Source organism: Callospermophilus lateralis, chromosome 13 (genome assembly GCF_048772815.1).
Source record: "Callospermophilus lateralis isolate mCalLat2 chromosome 13, mCalLat2.hap1, whole genome shotgun sequence".
In the NCBI taxonomy this organism is placed as follows: domain Eukaryota; kingdom Metazoa; phylum Chordata; class Mammalia; order Rodentia; family Sciuridae; genus Callospermophilus; species Callospermophilus lateralis.
The window spans coordinates 8,807,617-8,822,784 of record NC_135317.1 but is presented as its reverse complement, the minus strand read 5'-3'; the positions used below and the strand labels follow the sequence as shown (position 1 = coordinate 8,822,784).

Here is a 15,168-nt window from a genome sequence, read left to right as displayed (position 1 = left end):
GATGTATGGTCACTAATGTCCCTGCTTGAATATTTTTTTCTTTAAATCTGGAAGACCAGATTTCTAGGTGCTTTCTTTTATCTGCATATTACAGTTCAGGCAGTTCTTGTATAGAGACTGTGCTCAGACATTTGGGGCAGGTGTTCCCATTGAAACTGAAACTGGAATTTGAGACAAAATGGGATTCTTTGCTTCTGCTGGCAGATAGAGTCTACAGAATTCACAAGCCTCTGCAGCCAAGAAAGCTTGGTTTAATGTCAGCAGCTAACATGCCTGCCAGTGTCAGCTCTGTGGGTCACAGCTGGCAAAGCTGGATTCTTCTCTGCTATGATTACAAAAGCATGTGATGGGCTTTGTCCCCAAGTATTGCAGTAGACCTCAGCAGGTAAGTATCCATTTATTTCTAGTTTCCTGTTTTATGAATCTGAAGAAAGAAATTAATAGATCACAGAAAAGAGTGTGGAAAAAGTAGGATATATGTGAAAAGAGTAGGGTAAGTTTGGGTGAGGAGCAAAAAAACAGAACTCTTGAACAGCAAGAGGGGACCATGTAGGTGTGCTAGTGTAGGAATCAATATAGCTACTAGGTTAATGCTATTGATCAAAGCTATACTTTGAAAACATGACACTGGAAACATGCCAACACTATTAGTCAAAGTCTATGCTACTAAAATATTGAAAAAGTGCCAAGACAATTAGTTTGGCCTGTCGACTTTCTGATTCAATGTGCCCTTTTAGGCCTTGGGTTAGAACTTTCCTGTATCCTCTCTTCAGATCCTCCCTCACATCCATTTTTCTCCTTCTCTGGAACAAAGCCTTGGCTGAAATGTTTCTACAGATTAATTTCATGGATTAGCCTTTATATTAAAAATAAAAATAAATAAATAAATGCTGCCATGGGGCCCATTACCCTAACTGCCTCTCTATCCCATATTACTCAGTACAGTGGGACCATGTGTGGTAGTGAAGTACACATGTTTTGATCATCTTCAGGTATGCCCAGGTGTAATTTCTGCTAGGTCTTGTGTATGTCTCTTGTATGTGGGCAACTTCAGTCAGGAATATATTGAGTCAGGCTAGTGAGGCTGTGGTGTCTCAGGAATGTGTCATTTTTGTGATAATCAGTGTGTACCATTCATTCCAAGCCAAGCAAGTATCCCATTTGCTTAGGTAGTGTGGATGCTGGTCCTCAGACAGTACTCTGTGCCAGCTCTGGCAGAACTTTTAATCAGTTGAGCTAGAGAGATGGCAGTCGGTCTGGATAGAACATTGCTGACCTCATATTCTCACCCAGAGTTCAGCATGTTTTTAAACAGTTTCTTATATGCTTTAAGTTACTTCCCACAGCCCTGAAAGTATTATTTTTGTTTTATTCATTCAAGTTGTTGTTTAGGGAAATATACCAATATCCTCCCACAGCTATTGGGGGAAATCTCCATAAATTTTTCAAAAACTGCAGCTCACAAACCTTTTTATCTTTTCTGAATTGATCTTTGGACTTAAAAATGCATCACATCATGGATCCTAAGTCATCAGGGAGCCAGATTCTTGAGTTATCATCTAAAATGCACTGGGACTTCTTTATGTTACCCATGGACACCTTCTGATCCAAGTTATGGTGTGGGTGGGATGGAGTGTTTGGGTCCCTGAACGTATTTGTGGTTTCATTAGGTTCAGCTTTGATTGTGATTTACAGCACATGTAGGTTACTAAGACTCTGCAATGAGGAAGATCACTAAGATGAAGTCAGAGTCAAGTCTCACAACTCTATTTGGAATTCCATGTGACATTTCTGGGCTCATAACCTAACATATCTATCCTGACTTAGATGTCTAATTCCACTTTTGTCAAGATTCTTCAACCAGAAAATACTGTACCTTCCATGAAGAGGTGGCTCTCTCTGTAGATAGGAAGGGAAAGACCCCTATATCCAAGTAAATTCACAATATATCTGGTCAGAACGGATTCATATTTTGCCTTCCTGCTCTTTTGTTATGTCTAGGGTATTCCCAGTGAGGTCAAGCCAGGTGTAGAACTTCTACAGTGCCCTTGGATTTGGGGTTCACCACCCTGTGTGGTCCTTTAGAGCAGGGCAATGTCACACTGAGAGCTATTTTATCAATGTCCAGCCTATCTCAAAATGATAGGAAAATAGAAAACATCCAGGAGCCAGGGTGGGGCAGTGTGGTGTAGGCTTTAGGCCCAGCAAAGGCCTCTTTGTGACTTCTGGCTCCAGATATGTCATTACATTTTCTGATTCCCATTTACTAATTTCTAAAGTGGAATGAATAAGACTTAGCCTATGGGGTTGTGATGAGAATAAAGCCCTATCACACAGAATACATCAACAGTGATGTAGCCATTTCAAGTTACATGACTGTGTGTGTAGGATTATTGTTTATATTCTTGAAAATCCACACTAGCATAATTTTTACTGAGAATTCCAAGATGTACAGTCCCTCTGTCTGAGTCTGCTTGAGTTTATAGTTCTGAGGTTCTAAATGGTGTTTCTGTATAGATTCCATCTTTATTTGTTCAGACAGAGTAGTATAGATTTGGTCATTTTAAGTTAACTCAGACAAAATTAAACTAGCACAGTTTTCATAGAAAAGATGCCTGCAAAAAAATAAGGTGGTTGTGCCTGAATAAATCTGCACTGTATTAGATAGTAATTAAATTTAAATAGCTTGTCATATCAATTATGCAGCTCAATTTGGAAGCCAGGATTGTTGGTTTTACCTTTTTGTTATTTTTTTTTACCTTTCTGTGAAACTCCAGACAAGGTAGAATCTGTTGGGTTGCTTTCATCTGTGTGTTTATGTGAGCTCTTCCCCTTTTATACAGATAATGAGGTTAGGGACTGTGGCTCTTATGACCAAGGCCATATTGCAGGTGGTTAAATTGACCTGGTTACTGTAACAAATATCTCTACCTCTGCTTCTCTTGCAGACAGTGAATCTATGAATGCATTCTGTCTAAAACCCTTTTTCACAAAACTCCCAGGAGAAAGACTGTTGATCATCAAAACTGCTCACTAAAGACACTACCAAGTTTTTTCATAAATTTTAGTTCCCTGGGCTCTTGCAGAGGGATGAGCTAAAATCTCACTGACTAATATGCATAAAGTATCTGGGCCATAGGTGTGTTGTCTTTGCTATTGCTTTACCTTTGCTACAATGAAAATGCCAGATGCTTGCTATATATGCACTAATTTAAAAGAATTTCTTGAGCAGAGAATAAAACTGCTCTACAGTAATGTATGACTGATTGAACTTCATCAATGTTTCAAATGTTTCCATATAATAATTATTTTGCTTCTATGGTTTATTCATTTATGTAATTTATTCAAAACACTGTAAACTCTTGATTGAAGCTCATTGATTTCTAAATAGATTTTTCTTGAGCTTCTCAAAATATCATCCTAAGATGGTTATCAATAACTAGAAATTATGTGTTTTAAAAGCTACTTAGGTGAGTTCCCTATATTCTGAAGAGTTGGTGTCTTGCTGTGGTTGAGGTGGTGACTGCACTTGGTTTGCCTGAGCCATGGGCTAGAATGCAATTGACCTGGGATGAACTAAACTACTGATTTGCATGGGCCACTTTTAAGAAAACTGTATGTTATCTTGAATCTGAGTGCATAGCAGGAGAAGCCTCTTTCCTGGTTTCCATAAGAATGTTCTCTCTCTCTCTCTCTCTCTCTCTCTCTCTCTCTCTCTCTCTCTCTCTCTCTCTCTCTGTCTTTCTCTCTCTCTTTTGTTGTGCAAGCACTCTACCAATTAAGACATATATCCCCAGCCCCTCTCTGTGAATGTTTTGATTTCAGAATTCCCTATAACTGTGCTCATCACTGATGGCTTCCATGATAAATGTGTGTGAATAGATTTGATCCAAGACAACTGTACCTTGTAACAGAGTGAGAAGCCATTCTGGGATGGAACCTAATACTAGTGCACTTCTTTTTTGCACTGTCATATTTGGGTCTTTGAGTTTTTTCAAGAATTGTAAAAATACGACTGCTGGACATATTTGTGTATCATTATGTGTAAAAGACACTGTACTTAAAAGGATGGATGACAAGAGCCACATTAACCCCAAGTGAGTTGCGTGCAATTGCACTAATTCACCTGACCTCCACAATTGAGTGCTAAGCTGCAATTTGTGGCCCTTGATGGTGGAGTTTCACTGCTTGTCACCACTTATTCACACCTAACACATCTTTTTCCACCTGCACCTCCTGTCCTCAGGAGCACCAAGAGCGGTGAGTGCCAGTGTATCTCTGCACAGTCAAAGGATGCAGACCTGGTTAGACCCAGACATGTCAGTTCCTCAGTCAGGATCAACTTCATGCTCATCTTTCAGAACACTGGTCTGAAAGGATTCATTGACACAGGAAAAGTTTTGACTTCTTGGAGGCCATCAGGTTAGTCTCTACTGCATGGTGGGATGAGGAGAAAAAGAATAGGCCACGACAGCCATCCAGACCTGGGAACACCCATGGAATAGTGCAAAGTAACACATCCAGCTGTGAAAATGAAGAATATTAAGATTTGAGGTTTCAAAGTAATAAAAAGAATTTAAAAAGTGAACCCAGATTTCACTTGTATTCTGTCTTATGGTTTCTTTCAACCATGTTCCATATGATTTGGTGGGATATACCACCATGGTTTTATTGTCACTGAGGGGAACTTACCAACATTTTGTAGGATGTCATTCCCCTTGTGGTGCGTGAAACTTGGCCTGCCTTGGTTATGTCTGTGGTTGGTAAATTAACAAGTTTGTATTTGGGAGACAGATAAAATTATATCTTATTGGCATTTTCCAGTTTGTAGTGTATTGATTTTCTTATTTGAATCTTACTTATTCTTGTATGTAGATAAGTATATTTCCACTAATAGGGAAGCTCAGGTCAACTTTGAGAAAGGTGGTTGGCCTGTTACTGAAGGACCTGAATTCTGAGTTTCTTCTCCTTTGCTCCAAGCTGTCACAAACTATCAAAATATAACACACTGCTAATTTTAGAAACATTTTGAGGTATCTCTGCGTTACCTTGTGTGTTGCTTGGAGCACAGTTGAAAGACTGTGAGTGGTTAACTTGTTTGCCAATCTAATAGAAAGCTGTTATATTTACTAAAACCAAAAGTAGAAATTCCTGCCATGAGGGCTGTAAATTCTTATCTACATAATTCTTTAATTTTCTAGAAATAGAATACAGAATTTGAGTTAAGTTGATCAAATGTGGAGCACTTTCTCTGTGTGCATCACTGTGCCAGGCTAGTGGGGTGGTGAGGGATCCAACGTGAATACCTCATGTTGCATGGCAGGATGTGTGAGCCAGCCCTCAACAGGAGAATGGTGCCTCTAAATTGTATATCAGTCATGCTGAATGAAGTAGATTTATATTTACTAACAGGCAGTGGTATCTGGAGTATATTAGCAAATTAAGGAATTGTAATTTGTAGAGTGAGCCCATTAATGGGAAGAGCCAATCTGCATTTCCATGTATATGTATATATGTAAATGTTTAACGAAACAGGCTTGGAAAAACATACACCAAAAGGTTGAGTAGTTCCTCCAAAGAGTGGAATGAGTGCAATTGTAGTTGTAAAGAAAATCATAAATTTTCAGTGTTGTTTGATTTCTCTGTAAGGAAGTTGTTTTAAAATGTGTTTCTTTTTATATTTGATTTGAAAATATGGAATTTTTTTCCTAACTAGAGATTGGAAATTTCCATTTCAGGCTGAGGGAGAAAAAGATATGAGCAAAGGATGTTTAGGATGTTAAGGATGCTGAAACAGTAGTTTATGAGTATGCAGTTTTTACACAGTGGTAATAAGATTGATGAGAACATAAAGCAGCAAACATGTGCAGAATGGGGAGCCCAATGATTATATACCATATTAAAGGCAAAATGTGACACTCAGTGAAAGTGTTTATCTTTGTGCTTAAACAGAAGCTGTGTAAATGAATATTGCATACCAGTGCAATTTTATATTTGCTTAAATGCATTATCAATTTGAGGCAAGTATTTTTTTCTCTGTCCCTTAAATGTTATTTATTTTTAAGGTGGACCATCAGGTTTTAATCTTGAATATTTTATCTAGTCCTCAAATTATTAACATGAAAAGGAATGATAAGTTATGATTGTAAATTGCCATATGACTATGTAACAAGCCTTTCTTACAATATTCATCTATTGTCTCAAAAAAATAGAAAACCCATATATGATATTAGTTAATAATATATTTACAGATGAAATTTTAGACAAATTTATAGTAAGAAGCTATTAAAAGAAAAACTTCCATCACCTAGCTTAAAATATGAATAAAAGACAGGTACAAATTAACTCAACCTGTAGTAGTCTTTGTACTTTTTAAAATTTTTATAAAATACACTAATTTCCTAAAATAAAGAATATTATGGCACATTGATGTCAACTTACACATATGAAAGCTGGCATCGGTTTTTTTTGCCTAACTTGTTTATTTCACCAAACTTCATATATAACATGGATATCTGAGTATTTTTTTTACTTCAACACAGAGGAAAATAATGTAAAGTGTTTTATAAAATCAGAGGTTAACTTAGGAATGATTTCATTTTCATACACATCCTACATTTTCTTTAGTTGTTGATAGATCTTTATTTTATTTTGTTATATATGGTGCTAAGAATCAAACCCAGGGCCTCATACATACCAGTTAAGTTTGCTAACACTGAGCGGCAGCCCCAGCCCCACATTCTATATCTTTTTAAGTTGATGAATCTTTTTGCTATTGGCTGAAGATTTTCAGTCCACGTTTCTATTTACAAGCATTAATTCTTAATTTTTTTAAAAAAATTTGTTGTTTTAGTATTAGTTCCCATGGGAAACTGTGGTAACTACCTCACTACCAGGCTGCTTTCCCTCCTTTTGTTCTCAGGATGCTGCAAACCCTTGACTGTATGGCATCATAATGAAATTGGTAAAAGAGGCCAGTGACAAAGAATGGATATAAATATAAAAAGGTAGGCTCAGCTGGATCCTGCCACAATTGGAACTTGTGGACACACTGGCTCCTTCCAACCTTTCCAGAGCTTTCATGGAACAGCTCCTTGATAAACTCTTTCTTTCCTTCTGTCTGCTGGGAGAACACAAAGAGCATTTTTATTTATGACTCCTGTGATGGCTGATGGACACCTTACCCAGGGAGGGAGAGAGTGTGCTCAGCAGACCTTGGTCAGGAGTGGCTTTGGGGTAGAGAATACAGGTTATTTTACATCTCCTGCATTGGTCAATTCTGAATACAAATTAAACTCAGCAGAAAACTGCAATGAAATGTACACATCATGCACATCCATGTTACTGTGGAACATGCAAGACGGTTGAGAAAGAGTTACAATGGATGCATGTAAATTTTTCACATTGTTTTTTCAGCATTTGACTTGTACACAAGCACATCACTTACCACCACATCTCAAAAATGTTCTGGACAGGCACTTCATGGGGTAAAATGGAAATTACACTTCATAGCCACTCTCAGACAGAAAGTATAAGATGAAGATTGCCTACTTTACAACCAATGAATTAAGCTGTTTCTCTCATAAAACTAAATATTATTTCTGAATACATTTCTGTCAATGCTTTTGCTTTGTTTTTCCCATCACTTCATTGGTTTCATTCTGGGAAAATTAAAAACCTATAAAATTAAATTGAGGATTGAATCTTCAGGTTGACTCATGATCAAAAATAAAAAGAAAGAATCATTTACTTTTCTTTTCTTGAGTTTTTCTTCCTAGCACAGGCCTTTACCAATACTGACTGAGTTGTATGTTAAGTTTCTCAAAGAGGAAAATCCAAATTAGAGAACCAAAAGTTCTGTCTTAAGGAACCAAAATGTAATGATGGGGAGCAGAGATGAGGGAGGGAAGGTCCATTCTATAGCACAATGAATCTCTTGCTTTAAGAGGAGATAATCAGCTTCTCCTGGGCTCTCATTTCATAAATTAATTTCTTGAAATCATAATCCAAAGAGTTTATCTATTACAAGGAAATTTCAGTTTTAAAAGAAGCAAATACATCAGCTAAGCCTTGTAAACAATTATCCATTTTACTTATACATAAAAAAAGTTTGCTGAACACAAGGCACACCTTAAAATCCCAACTGAGTGGTAAAACCCAGACACCTGCTTCACTCTGTTGGCTGGTGTGGCTGTGCTGAGACTGGGGAGTAACACACCAACCCCCTTGCTGAGCTCCTGACCTTCTGGAAGTCCACACATATGCTCTTTCCATCAGACTACTTTGTGCTCTTCATTTGTGTGATGTGATTTTAAGTCTTCCCAGTGTTTGTCTCCTCCAATGTTTTCCACAAAGCCTCCTGGGAAAAGCCCAGTTTTTCCCATTGCATTGTAATGTGACTTTTAACCAGCCATCCTTTCACATTTTATGAAGAAACATAATATCTCCGTTAAGTTCACAAGTTCTGCCTCACTCTGGGGAGGATAGGAAACCACCTCTGAGGGCCTTTCACAAACAACAGGCTAGACTCATTTATGATAGGATCCAGCAAGGAACATGCTTGATGAGGAGATGAAGCAATGGGGACTGCAAAGTCCAGGGAGCTAGTTTGCAGATGGAATGCTTCTTGATCCCAGGCTGTGCCTGCTGTTGCTGCAGTGACTCGGCAATTCATATCCATGAGTCAGGAGCCAGCCCTGCCATGGTCTCCCCCATGTGGTAGCTCTGGAACATGGCTCTCTGTGGGGGCAACTTTCCACAACTTAGTCCCACTTCAAGCTCTACTTCCACCTCTACTTCCACTTCAGCAATGATGGAGGGGATACTCAGGGATTCCATTTTGTGGCAACACTAGAAAGCAACTTCAATAAACCCTGTTTTTCTGTTTTACTGTCCTTGTCCAGTTTGCTTGCTGAACTGCTCCCACAAGCTGATGAAGAACCATCTGGAGTTTTGGGAAGTCCAGGGAGAATGGTCACTGTCTGGCCACTGGGCTTGGTTTTATGAGAGGCAGTGGTGATACATGGGGAGATCATTGAAGTGGCTGAAGCACAGGCCAGGGCGGCACCAGCTTGGCTGAAACTGACAGCAGCAGCATGGCCAGCAGAGCCTGTCATTGGTGGAAGAGGCTGTGAGGAGGCCAGCAAATGGTGGGGCATGCCCACAGATGCAGGTAGCATTCTGTACCTGGATTGGCATCAGTGTTGCTGTGGGATGTTCTCTATTATGTTCCACAAGTGCCCTCACTGCATTGCGGGCTTGGTTGACTGTCCTCTGCCCAGGCAAGTGCAACAGCACCTTTGTCTGAAGACTTATTTGGATGTGAGCTGCTGACACTACAGCTGTAGGGACAACACTTGGTGTCTCAGCCATACCATTTCTCTGGAGCTTCTGGGCAGGCCCTCTTACAGTGAAAGGACTGACCTTTGTCATCCCCTATCTTGTCTGACCCACAGTATACATAGGAACTTTAATTTGGGTAGCATTTGTCACTGTCCTTGTGAGAGATGCCACATAATTGACAAGGAAAACCCCAATCTCTGTGGTGGTATCCATTGACATCCCTTTGAACCAGCCATCCTGGAAATGCTTAAACACTAAAAATGTCTCCCCTCTTCTCAGTTCTAGCTCATCTTATTTCTGGGAGTATATGGGTGGATAGTAACATCCACACTGGGGTTAGTCTGTCTGCAAAAATGTGCAGTCTCTAAAGTGTATCCTGCCATGGATCTGGGTCACATTTCAGGAGCAGCAACAGCAGCAGTAGCACCTGGTGGTATAGAGGCGAGGACAACGACAGCCAGGAGATGGGGTGGTGGAAGGGGAGGATTCATAGTTCCAAGGGCAGCTGAGTAGGGGACATCCAATGGGAAAGGAAATGAGGAGCCAGTTGTCACTGAACTGCTTGGGAATGAGGTCACAGTTAACTCAGTGATACTCATATGAACTTGAGAAGGGACACTGCAGGAAGCCCAGACAGTTTGCTGATCCTCCCATCAGCTGTGGGGTTTCTAGAGCTGATGAGGAAAGGAGGGGCTGATCTGTATGAAGTGGAAGTTCTGGGATGCCTGGGAAGACTTGTTTGCCAGGGTGAGAGAAGTGAAAGAATGCTGCTTTTTGATGTTATTCTTGGTGAAGGAGAGATTTGGGGCAGTAGTGCTCTGGGAAGTTCCTGAGGGACATTCTCGAGCATCAACTTCTGGCATGGGAGGCTTATCCTCTTCCATCAGCAGTTTAGCAGCTGAGTTAAACTCAACATGAGAAATCAGAAATGTTCCTACTTTGTCTGCCAACATTTCTTCAGCCCAGTTTTTATCTATTCTGTGTATCACAGTCAAAAAAACACTTTTGCAAACAGAAGGCAATTTTTGTCCACTTCTCTGTCTTTTACTTCAAAGTCATAAAGTGCTTTGCACTGAGGTGGGGGTTGAGATAATGGTTGAATTATCTGCTAAACGTTGGTGGGGGAAGAGCCATGGATCCTGCTGACTTCCCCATGTTACCAGTTTTCCTCAACTTGTTGCAAAATAATGATGTAATTTTGGTGAATTTAAAGTCACCAGGCTCATTTCCCTCATATTTATGTAATGCTTTGCTACATGGTAACTGTGACAAAGTGTATAACCCACACTAGGGGGATCCAGACTTGGACAGAAGCTGCTGTCCATACTGGAAACCCTGTAGATTGTTTGTGGTACAAGTAGCCATAGTGCTTCCCTGAGCCATGAAAGCATTTGTGCAGTTGGTTCCACTGTCCCCACCAGGGCTAGGTTTCCAAGGCCTCTGCTTGATTCTCTCCAGAAGCCTGACCAGCAGGATGTTACTGGGAAGCTCCTTGACACCTAAGCAAACAAGGTTCCTCCACTCAGAACAACTGAGGGAACCTAGGATCCCCAGGAAACATTATTTGCAAAACTTGTGCTGTCAAGACAAGACTCTTGCAGAAGCATCTAGGTGTTCTAGACACACAGGACACTTCAGAAGATCCAAGAAGACAGATTCACTCATCTTTATCTATGTACTAAGAAAGAGTCTTCAGAAATGTTCATACTTGTGTGCAGCTCTTAAAATGATTTGTGTAACATCCATTTCTGACATTGCTCTTGCATCTTGCCTAATCCTCTTTGTTTGTGATCCCTTGTGCAGCCCAGCCTTGCCCACTGTTAGCTCTGTCTCTGAAGCCACAGTACCCCCAAGACTCGTTTATGCTGCCTCCGCTCACATGCACACACATAAAGTATGCCACTGCCTCCCACTTTACCAGCCTTAAATGTTATTTTTTAAATCAACAGAATGCTTGGTAGGTTTGAATCCAATATGTTAGAGTTAGAATAATCCAACTTTCAAGCCTGGCTTGATTATTTTGTGACTATGACTTTAGAAAAGTGACCTAACTTCTCTGTTTTCTTATTCTCCTGTGGTATTAATAGTCCCTGTTGTAGAGAACAACAGGAACTACAGACAAAGCTCCAGTGCAGTGCATGTCAGGATACACACTCCACTGTGGCAGCTATTGTTACCCTGAGTTTAAGAATGTATCAAACAAGAGCAGTAATGACAGTGTCTTGTGGTGATGGGCAGCTGAGCATGCAGAGGTAGAAAGCACCATCACTCTTTCTGTGACAGCAGCTGGAGAATGCCAAGGTAGATGGGGCCTGGATGCTTGATACTGGTGAAATACTTATGGCTCTCCCTCTTTCCTTAGAGAATGTCCCTCAGGATCTGTTCATCTGTACCTTTGTGCTAGAGTAGTTTCTCTTGGTGCAGACTATTCAGGAGATGCTGGCTAACATGGTGGAGAATTTGGAAGGGGCAAGTACACTTTAGAGTGGAATATTTTAGTGTGTTTAGTTGCTATGGGATGGTGGCTCCTACAGATATTGGAAATCTTGTTTGCAGAGATAAGTAAATGGCTTTCACTTGTGACTCCCTTGGGATTGACCTTCTGCTTTACCCAGCACCCCATAATATCTTGAACTTGAAAAAAGAAATCCAAGAAAAATGTAATATGTGTGCTCCCTTTTGTGCTCATGGAAACAGCCTTTCTTGGGCATCTGTGTGTTTCCCTGCATTTTCAGAGCTCTGATTGTTCCTGTTTTGACTAGCTGTTTTGTGCATGACTTATTATTATTGACAATTATTGTTTGTCAAATGCCTTTGACTGTGTGGCTATGTTCTAAGCTGTTGTTCTGTGAGTAAAATTTCTTGGCATTGCTACAACTTTAAGTATTGAAATCAGGGTGATACAGCTTTATTGAATTGTAATTTTGCAAATAGCTAATATTGTCTTTTGAAAATTAACACTTTTGTTTATTTATTCAAATGCAGATATTTTCCTTCAAAAGTCTATCTGGTTATTTTAATTGTTTTCCACAGGACAGGCTCTTAGTGACTGGGGTAGTTCTAAGCAATTCATACAATTTAGAGTTAAACATGAGGATAAATTGTCACCTTTGGGGGTCTTCTCTAAATTTTGGGGGGCATTCTAAATGCTACTGTTGGGTAGTTTCATAAATGGTGTATTTCCAGGAACAGAACCAAAATTTTTCTTTTGTCATTAATATCTGTGTATTGCTATTAATGTTGAATTATTACTCCAGTTGACATCAGAAAAGAGACTAATAATACATGTTTCCAAAAAATGAATGATTAGTTGTGTTGTACATATAGTTTTGCACCATCCATGTACAAATCATATGGCTCTATAGTTTAAAAAATTTTAGCATCACAGCTTAGAACTTTAATCAGGCTGTGAATTAATTCTAAATTAAATTTTAACATGCATATTTTGATGAAAATCTACTATAGGAAAGAGATGCATTTCATGGAGCTGTATCTTACTTTCAGATGCTAGTATTTTTTTAGGAAGAAAGCACTGTCAAATAGCCCAAGGGAAAATTGTGTAAGGTTTTAGCAGTGAGAAATATTCTTATCTAAGCAGTTTTGATGATGCTCAGGAGTGATATTAAAAGTATTTTACAACTGCTTTGGCATAAGTACCAGTGAATTAGAGTGACTCCCAACCACAGTACTGGATTTGGGTGGTCTGAGTGATTTGTGTGGGGTTCCTGGAGGACCCCTGGAGGAAGTCCAGTGATGTTTACCATGAGGGATAGTTATTTTTAACTGTAACAGTCATTTTATTCATGAGAGCATTTACTGGTTATATTTGATCCATGGATGACGCTGGGACTGGAAAGAATCATCTTTCAGACTCTCTGGATGCCCATATCATCTCTCCTTGAGTCTTCTGATGTCTCCTTCAAACTCCTTATGGTACTATGATGGTGAATCCTTTTGTCAAGCAAATTGCCATCTCTCACTTAACAAATTATGCACAGTAGCTTCTCTGGAATGAAGATTTTCTGTTTCCTAGGGTAACATTTATCAGAAAGGAAACACTAACATTTTTGGAGTGGGGATGCCAGGAATTGATCTCAAGGGTACTCAACCACTGAGCCACATCCTCAGTCCTAGTTTATATTTTATTTAGAGCCAGGATCTCACTGAGTTCTCAGCACCTTGCTTTTTGCTGAAGCTGGCTTTGAACTCACAATCCTTCTGTTTTAGCCTCCTGAGCTTCTGGGATTAGAGGCATGCACCACCACACTCAGCTTACCATTTTCTAAATATAGGATGCTACTTGTTCCCTACAGCACAATGCTTGCAGTTTACAAAGCAAAATTGTTCAGAACCAAAATTTTGGTAGGAAATGAAATTACAAGTTGTGGGAAGGTGCATGAATAGCTGTTTCTGAACTCTGTAAATGTTCAGGAAGTGCTTGGGGTACTGCATCTGTCATCATCATCTCTGGTGATCTGGGGAATGGTAAAATTAATGGTGCAAAACTGCCTCACATTTAAGTAAGTAGTCAGACCAGGTGTCCATGTTGCAGAGTGGAAAGTCTCCAAGGTAATTTCCCCAGAATTCACTTTTTAGCTGGGTGTGGTTCAGTATTTTATTATTACTTAATGTGCTATGAAAGTTTTTTTTGCAATTTCAAAATTTTATAATCCTTCAAAGAAAAATTATTTTTAAGAATTCTCACTTTTCCTCCTCGTGAAAAATGGGAAAAGGAGAGTGGGAAAAAAAATGGAACAGCATTTGATGTCTGTTCTGACTCTCTGCTTAATTATGAGAATAACTCTATTAGTGAATATTTTAATTGCTATTACTAAAATGTGATTTACTTGCATGTTCAGATGAGGAAAAGGGTCAGGAAGTTGATTTGAATGTAGGTAGCTTGAAACTGGTGCTGTAGATGCAAACAGCTACTCCCATTTAGTGACTTTTACATCCAAACAGATACAGCTCTGGAAAGTAAGGAGGAATCTTCAGCCTGTTTATTTTATTTTATTTGTGTGTGTGTGTGTGTGTGTGTGTGTGTGTGTGTGTGTGTGTGTGTTTTACTTGATGGCTAACTGCTTCTATTGGGTTTGGAACTGAAAATAATTTGTTTTTGTCCCAGAACTGTTGCTTGTTAGTGGTATGCCTTGACCAGTAACCTCAATGAAACTTAGTATGATTTGTGTTGCTATAATTGAATATCACCCTTGGTAAATTATAGAGAAAAGGCATTTATTTATTTTTTTGGCTCTGGAAGTTCAAGAGCAAGGTGCTGGCATCTGCTGAGTCATACTGGGTCATAAGGTGGTAGAAGACAGCATGTACTGTTATGGTTTGAATTTAAAATGTCCTCTGAAAGACTTGTGTTTTTGTTTTGTTTGTTTTGAGGCAGGGACTCACTAAATAGCTTAGGACCTGGATAAATTGCTGAGGCTGGCCTTTAACTTGTGATACTCCTGCCTCTGCCTCCTAAATGGCTAGGATTACAGGTGTGTGATACTATGCCCAGCTGATAATTTCATTCTGACACAGGTATATACATTGTGAAATATTCACTACAAACTAATTAGCATTGTAACCTCACATAATTACATTTGTCCAAAAGTTTCTAAACTTTCATACCCTATTGGACAGGATAAGTGTTTTAGTTTGATACAGCTCTGGCCATAGAATTATAATCATTCTAATTATGAATGGGGCATAATGCCTTTCAACTTTTCATGTATTTAGAGATATTTAGAAAAGCAATGACTTCTAGTGAGTTCTTCTCTTCAAACATTTGATCTGGATTTTAACAGTTAAGCATAACTAGGAAGAAAAATA

At 39.3% G+C, this 15,168-nt stretch overlaps 1 pseudogene; it reads right to left on the bottom strand.

The window, feature by feature from the left end:
- Positions 1 to 8,273: 8,273 nt before the first annotated feature.
- Positions 8,274 to 11,007, bottom strand: LOC143379522 (E3 ubiquitin-protein ligase SH3RF1 pseudogene; annotated as a pseudogene).
- Positions 11,008 to 15,168: the final 4,161 nt, after the last annotated feature.